Source organism: Oratosquilla oratoria, chromosome 32 (genome assembly GCF_046742065.1).
Source record: "Oratosquilla oratoria isolate Oo_2021 chromosome 32, ASM4674206v1, whole genome shotgun sequence".
Lineage (NCBI taxonomy): Eukaryota > Metazoa > Arthropoda > Malacostraca > Stomatopoda > Squillidae > Oratosquilla > Oratosquilla oratoria.
The window spans coordinates 38390745-38398244 of record NC_134808.1 but is presented as its reverse complement, the minus strand read 5'-3'; the positions used below and the strand labels follow the sequence as shown (position 1 = coordinate 38398244).

Here is a 7500-nt window from a genome sequence, read left to right as displayed (position 1 = left end):
GTTTTTCCTAATCCTCCTCCATCCATTCTTCTATATTTCCTTCCATTTACTCTTGTTTCTTTCAAATAATCTTGCATAAAACTCTCCCACCTCTTCTTCCTCTTCTATTTCTATCCCTTCCTCTTTTCTCTTTCTCTTCCTTTTCCTTTTTCTCCTCCATCCATTCTCATACTCCTTCCCCTCCACCCTTATCCTTGGGCCCCATTTTTCTTCTTCATTATACCTTAGTACTTCCCTCCTTCGCTACGAGTTAATCTTACCACCCTGCACTACCTTTTAGGGATATTTCATATGGATCTCTCAGCATCTTGGTATAAGACTTTTATTTTATTTTCTTTTTATATATTCTTTCTGGAACTCTTAGGATCAAAGGCGTTCTGGCTCTTGTCTTTTCATCTGACTGTCTGGTTTACTGTTGCTCTTACGAGACAATAACAAACAACGCAAGGCTGAATCGTCTGGCAACCTTTTGCTGCAAAACAGCTGAAAAACGAAAAACAAGCAGAAACATATACTAAAATAAATAATAAATGAATGAATAAATACGTGAATAAACAAACAATGAATGAATGAATAAATAAATACTTGAATGAAAAAATAATTATGTACATATGTATATAAGTAGATAAACGAATAAATGATTAAATAAATATATTAATAATATATATATATATATATATATGTATATATATGTATATACATACATATATATATATATATATATATATATATATATAAATGTGTGTGTGTGTGTGTGTGAAGAAGAAGAAGAAGAAGAACAAGAGGAAGGAGAAGAAGAAGAAGAAAGGAGAGGAAGAAAAAGAACAAGAAGAAGGAGAAAAGAAGAGGAAGTAGAGGAAAAGTAAGAGGAAGAAGAGGAAGAAAAACAAGAGGAAGAGGAAGAAGAGGAAGAGGAAGGAGAAGAAGAAGAAGAAGAAGAGAAGGAAAATCATAAGAAGAAGAAGAAGAAGAAGAAGAAGAAGAAGAAGAAGAAGAAGAAGAAGAAGAAAAAGGAGAGGAAGAAGAGGAAGAAGAAGAAGAAGAAGAAGAAAAAGAAGAAGAAGAAGAGGAAGAAGAAGAAGAAGAAGAAGAAGAAGAAGAAGAAGAAGAAGAAGAAGAAGAAGAAGAAGAAGAAGAAGAAGAAGAAGAAGAAGAAGAAGAAGAAGAAGAAGAAGAAGAAGACGACGACGATGAACCAAAGAATGGTAGAAAAAAGAAGGAATTATCGATTATTATGATAAAGATAATCATACAACAATAATAAAGAATAGATAAATGAATAAATAAACAAAATAAATATAAATAAATAAATAGATAAATACATAAACAAAAATAAAATAAAAAGCAAAGGTGGTATATATAATATTTTCAATTATCTCACAATTGATAATTTAGTTACTTTCACCATCTTTATCACCATTGTTGTCCTTATCATTATTCATAAATATGAAAAGTACAATAATATTTCTACTATTGCAATAAAGGAGACTAATAAAGTTTTGATCTTGATATTAGTCTTCGCTTTCTGTCTATATTAATTCAATCTTCATTCAACCCTTTTTTCTACTTCAACTTACCCTCTTTTCTTGCAACCGCTACAAAGATTGTGTCACTCAAATTTTCCCCTCTACTCCCTTGGCGGGAGAAAGTCAAAATTCCCCTCACTCCTCCTCCTTTTCACAGCCTCACTTCCCCCCTTACCTCCCTCTCACCCTCCCTCTCGCTCTCCTTCTCTCCCTCCCTCCCTCCCTCACCCTAGCCAACTTCAAAGCCTTTTTCAAACCTCGTCTGTCACGGCAGTTATTGTTTGTGTTCCCATTCTTGTTTTTCCTCTACAGCATAAACGACCCGAAACGTCCCTTTGGTCAAAGTTTTCCTCCTATGCTCCACGCCTTGGCCAAAGTTTTCCTCTTGCGCTCTCTACCTCAGATTCGTTGTAGTTCTTCTTGGTTCCCCCCCGAAGTTGAAGATCGACCAGGAAGGAACCTTTGGTGGTTTTCTTGTGACTTCGGCGACGGAAGGTGGTGATGGTGAAGAGTTGGAGGAGTAGTGGAGAAGGGAGAGGAGGATGGAACGTGGCTGGAGAAGGATATTGCGGTGCTAGCTATTCACAATGGTTTCATTGTGATTCTGAATAAAACGCTGAGGAAACTACAGAGTAAAGAGTCAATCACGACCGCCTTCCACTACCGTCTATTTCCTCCGCCTTTTCGCCTCTCAATTCTCTACACTCCACCAATACAGTGACACTCTTTAAGCGTTTTATTCTGACTTCAATAAAACAATTTAGTTCATATATGAACATGTGATCTATATTCGACAGTTCTGTATTAACCAGATAAAAAAACAGTAAGTTATTTAGTTCATTATAGCTGGCTTCATTTCTAGGTATTCAGTGGCTTTATGTTTCCTGGACGACGCATATCCTAGGGTAATAGACTTATGGCGTGAAGGAGTTGTTTACGACATCACAGCCTTCCGTGATGGAATATGTTTGATACATTTCTCCGAAGCACTCTAGACACTATGATACTCAAGTGAAGCTAATTACACCTTCACTATAAACCCACTATCGGAGAAATAATAACGGAAAATACAGGGAAACTGTATATTTCGACTACTATCTGTAGTCCTCTTCAGCAAAATGCTTACATGAAGTTAAGGTACAAGTATATATGAGGAAATGAGGGGTGCATAGAAGGGGATGAGGAAAGTGGGGGGGCGGTGTAATCCCCTTCTATATACCCCTCATTTCCTCATATATACTTGTACCTTAACTTCATGTAAGCATTCTGCTGAAGAGGACTACAGATAGTAGTCGAAATATACAGTTTCCCTGTATTTTCCGTTATTATTTCTCCGATAGTGGGTTTATAGTGAACTTCTTTTACAAATGTGTTATAACATACCAATTTCTAATTACACCTTTCTACATCTGCTATTTTCCATCTATCTCCCCTTGCTCACTTCATCTCCCCTCCACTCCCCACCTTCCCCCCTTACCTTCCTCTTCGTTCCAGACCTCTTTCCTCTTATCTATTCCCATCCCCTTGTTCCCTATTCCTTCCCTTCCCTCTCTCTCTCCTTCCTTTCCCTCATCTCTTCTCCTTCTCCTCCCCCATTCTTGTCCTTCCCCATCCACTTTTCCTTTTCCTTTTTATTTTTCTCTTCCATTCCCTGTTCCTTGTAATTTTTCACCTTCTTCCTAATTTTCTTATATAGATACGGTATATATATATATATATATATATATATATATATATATATATATATATATATATATAAATATACATATATACATATATATACATATATATACATATAAACATATATATATATATATATAGATGTGTGTGTGTGTGTGTGAGTGTGTGTGTGTGTGTGTGTGTGTGTGTGTGTGTGTGTGTGTGTGTGTGTGTGTGTGTATGTATGCATATATATACTTTCTCTCTTCCCTGCCCTTCGCGCCTTTATTATCTTCTCTTTTCTTTACACTTTTCTGTTTATCTTTTCCTTGTCTCCATCCCAACCTCCTTTTCATCTGTTCATTCTCCTTCCTTAACTTCCATACACTCATGGCGTATTCGGAAGCGTGCTGGTCTCGCATCGAATCTATGGTTTCGAGTCCCGCGTTTCCCTCAGATTCCCAGCAGTGATTGTTACTTGCCCAAGCAATGCAAGGGGGAAAATAGGGTAAAGCTAACGACTCCGACCGCGGCTACGCGCCTCCTGGCGTATGCATCTCACTTTCTTCCTTAACTTCTCTTTTTCTCTTTCTTCCTTTTCCACTCCTTTTAGATCCTCCTCCTTTCTTCCTCTCTCCTCCTTTGCTTGCTCCACTTCTTCATCCCTTATCTTCCCTCTTTTTTCTCTCTTATCTATTCCTCTCTTCTACCACATTTATCTTCTCCTCTATCGTCTTTTTTCTTTCTCTTTTTTTCTTTTCTACTGCTCTTCCTTTCTTTTCTCTTTTTCTTTTCCTCTGGACTTCCTCTCTTTTTCCTTCTTTCTTTTTTCCTCTTGTCCTTACATCTCTTCTTCTTTGGTATCTTCCTTGACCTCTTTTTCTTTTCATCTTTTCTTTTGTCTTTCTTTCCCTTTTCTCTCTTTTCTATTCTTCCGCCTCTCTTTTCTCTTCATTTAATCTCTCTCTCTTTTCTTCCTTAGCCCTATACCTTTCTCTTTTTATTTTATTTTCACACATTTTTTCTTTCTCACTCCTTCTATCCTTTCTCTCTTTACCTCTTCTCTTTTCATACTCTCTCGCTCTGCCTACCTCCTCTTTATCTCCTTTTGTCCTTCTTCTCATCACTTATCCTCATTTTTCTCTACCTCTTTCTTTTTTCTTATCCTCTCTTATTTTCTTTTCTTTTTATTTCCCTCTACATTTCTCTTTTCCTCCTTCTACCCCGTTTTCTCCTTGTAGATTTCCTTTTTCCCAATTTCTCTGTCCTTGTGTCCTTCCACACCTCTCTTTAATCTTTCTCCTTGTATCCTTACTCATACACTCTCTTTCTCAGTTCGTCAACATTTCTCTCTTCCTCTTTCGTTCTTCTTTCCTCCCTTTCTCTCCTTTTCTCCTCTTGTACTTCTTTCCTTCCAGCCTCACCTGTCCTTCCAGTCCTTCCAGACCAGTTCTCTTCCGTCATCGCTTGCGTTGCTGCGATGCAATTGCCAGTCATTTCCACTGGATATATTGCATTCCTTTCTCCTCACTCTTTCCTTCTCGTTTTCCATACACATCACAAGCTCTTGTGTGGACTCTGGATATGTACACATGCACTATCTATATGTACACATGCACTATAGCCCTGCGGCCCCGTTGTGATTTTTTTTTAATACTTATTTGCTTCACTTCGATTTTTGTTATATTTTCGGTGTTTTGTCAATTTTCTTTTGTTTGTGTTTTCAATTTGGTTTATTTTTTATTTGTAGTTTTATGTTCAGTTTTTCGAGTTTTTTGTATCTATTTTTCTATTTTGCTTTTGGTTTGGTTTTTATATTGAATTTGTATCTATCATGTCAGTTTCTTTGATTTTCGTTGTCATAGCTTGTTTTCTTGTTTGTACAATTTTTTATGTTTGTTGGTTTTTGTTTGTTTGCTCGATGCATCATACATTTTCATTCATAAGAAAAGAAATGACTAAATTGAAGAATTAATAGTTTGAGGTTGAATATCAAACGAATCTATATAGTTAAGTGTGATTTCATGCTTGAAGATATTCTCAAAACCTTTATTAGAACAATACTTTACTTTTTCTACATTATTAGAAATTTCCCTATTCCGACCTTTTATTTTCTTTTGCAGTTCCGATGAATGAAAGTCAGAACCAATATCCTCCTCACCCTGATAGTCCTTGACAAAACAGTCTGGCTGACAAGACAATCGGTGAGTTACCCTTCTTTCATACTACTCGTTAACTCGTCTTGAGAAATTGCATAAAAGAAAAACATATTACATTGATATATCTATTTAGTTTTTGCTGTTCTAGTTTATGTATTAATTTACATTAATTGAGTTTAAGTATATTATTCTAATGATGCATCAGTAATTGTTTATATGAAATATATTAAGGTTTGTGATAATGAAGTTTTGTCACATAAACACCAACATTACCTAAATTTGATTTATATGAATTTTGAGAGCAATTATGTTTACATATTATTTATTTGTCTATTCATTCATTTATTCATTCAATATTTCATTACTTTGTTTAGTTATTTTTGTTTGTTTGTCTTTTTAGTTTATTGTATACTTGGTTACCTATCTATTTGTTTATACTTTTATGTATAAATTTATGGATTTATTAACTAATTAATTTATTTGTTTATTCATTTATTCATATAGTTATCTATTTATTTACATATGTATTTATCTATTTATATATTCATTTTTATTTATTTATTCTTTTATTTATTTACTTTCCTCTGCGTGGATTGAGAGTCAAGACAAAGGATTACAAAGGCCGACAGGAGACCTTTTGATCCATATCTAGGTCGGATGCAAAAAAAAAAAAAAAAATCATATTAATAATAAATAAAAACTATAATAATGTAAATAACAAATAAAATACATAAATAAATGCATAGGTATAGTTGAATAACAAACAAACAGGTAAATAGTAAATGATGATAAATTGACATATAACTAATAATAAATGAAAATCAGACAGACAAATTATAACAAAACAAAAACTTTCGTGATTGCATTCTACCAGCTTCCCAACGCACACTGAATACCTTGGATGTCAAACAGCGTATCCACACATGCACACGGAGATGTATATCCTAGTATGAGGAACTAGGGACAGACTAGGAGGTAGTAGTACAAGAATTACATGTAATTGACTTGAAGGAGAGCGTAAGTGGTGAGGGGAGAAGAATATAACTGGAGGAAAAGGGGAGAACGACTCCAGGGAGGGGAAATTGTAGAAGAGGGGAGAAAAAGGGGAGAATAATGGAAAGGAGAGAGTGAGAGGGGAGAGGGGATGGAATCTGCGAATGAGGGGACTCTGAAAGAGGGGACAGCCTACAAGGGGAGGAGGAGAGAGGGATGCAACACGTGACTGAGATAGAGGGTCTCCAAAGGTGAAATTAAATCACTCATCGACAGCTCAGATATTTCATAAGGTATTCAATATGAACCGTGTTAATGGAGTTAGATTATATTTCATTTAATTTATTTATTTATCTATGTCTTTTACACGGAGTAGCTGTCATACCAAAACTCACCCTGAAGATGCTAATCGTCAAATTCTAATCTATAAATTAGTAAAGATTATGTTCATTAAGTGGACAAGATGCAGGGATGACCCGTCATCCAGGAGGTGCCAAGATAAGAGGGAGGGTAGAGAGTAGATGGGATTAGAGTATGTAGGGGATGGAATGGGTGGGAGTGGTTTCTATGCTTTAGTTTTTTTTTAGCTAACTCCCTTGTAAGATGGAAAAAGTCTTTGGTATATGTGTATGTGTAAGTTACATAGATCTCACAGTCACTGTTGATTGATTTAATTAAATCACGTAAAGTCTCACTGTAAAAAAATTACTTATCCACCATATGCGCTGTCTTCCTTATTTATCAGTGTATTTTTTGGACACATAAAATATGATTTAGAATATACATATATCATAGCAGATCTTTACATAACGTTAAAAAATAGCCATCGAAAATTCTCAGTTCCTAGAAAAACAAAATGAAAAAATATTTGGAAAATATTGTCCAGTTTTTTGTGTCTCAACTTTCCAGTTTTATGCAGTGCTGGAACCACGAGGTGTCGCTGTCTTTTTCTAGACTCAAATTCCATGTTCTATATACAGAGCCCCTGGAACATTATTCATATATGCTCCATGTAAACAAACTCTGCATACAGTGCATCCGAGTCTTATGCAAAGACACGCACGTGTGAACAAAACAACTGTTGTCAAGAAACCTACACGGACAGGAGAAAAAAAAAAAAAAAAAAAACAAGAAAAAAAAAACAAGGACAAAACATGTAAATA

At 35.2% G+C, this 7500-nt stretch overlaps 1 protein-coding gene across 1 annotated transcript in view; it reads right to left on the bottom strand.

Annotated features, from left to right (window-relative positions):
* The window catches only part of LOC143017445 (neural cell adhesion molecule 1-like), an 801122-nt gene that overhangs the window by 622248 nt on the left and 171374 nt on the right, over nucleotides 1-7500 (bottom strand). The gene's annotated exons all lie outside the window — the stretch shown is intronic.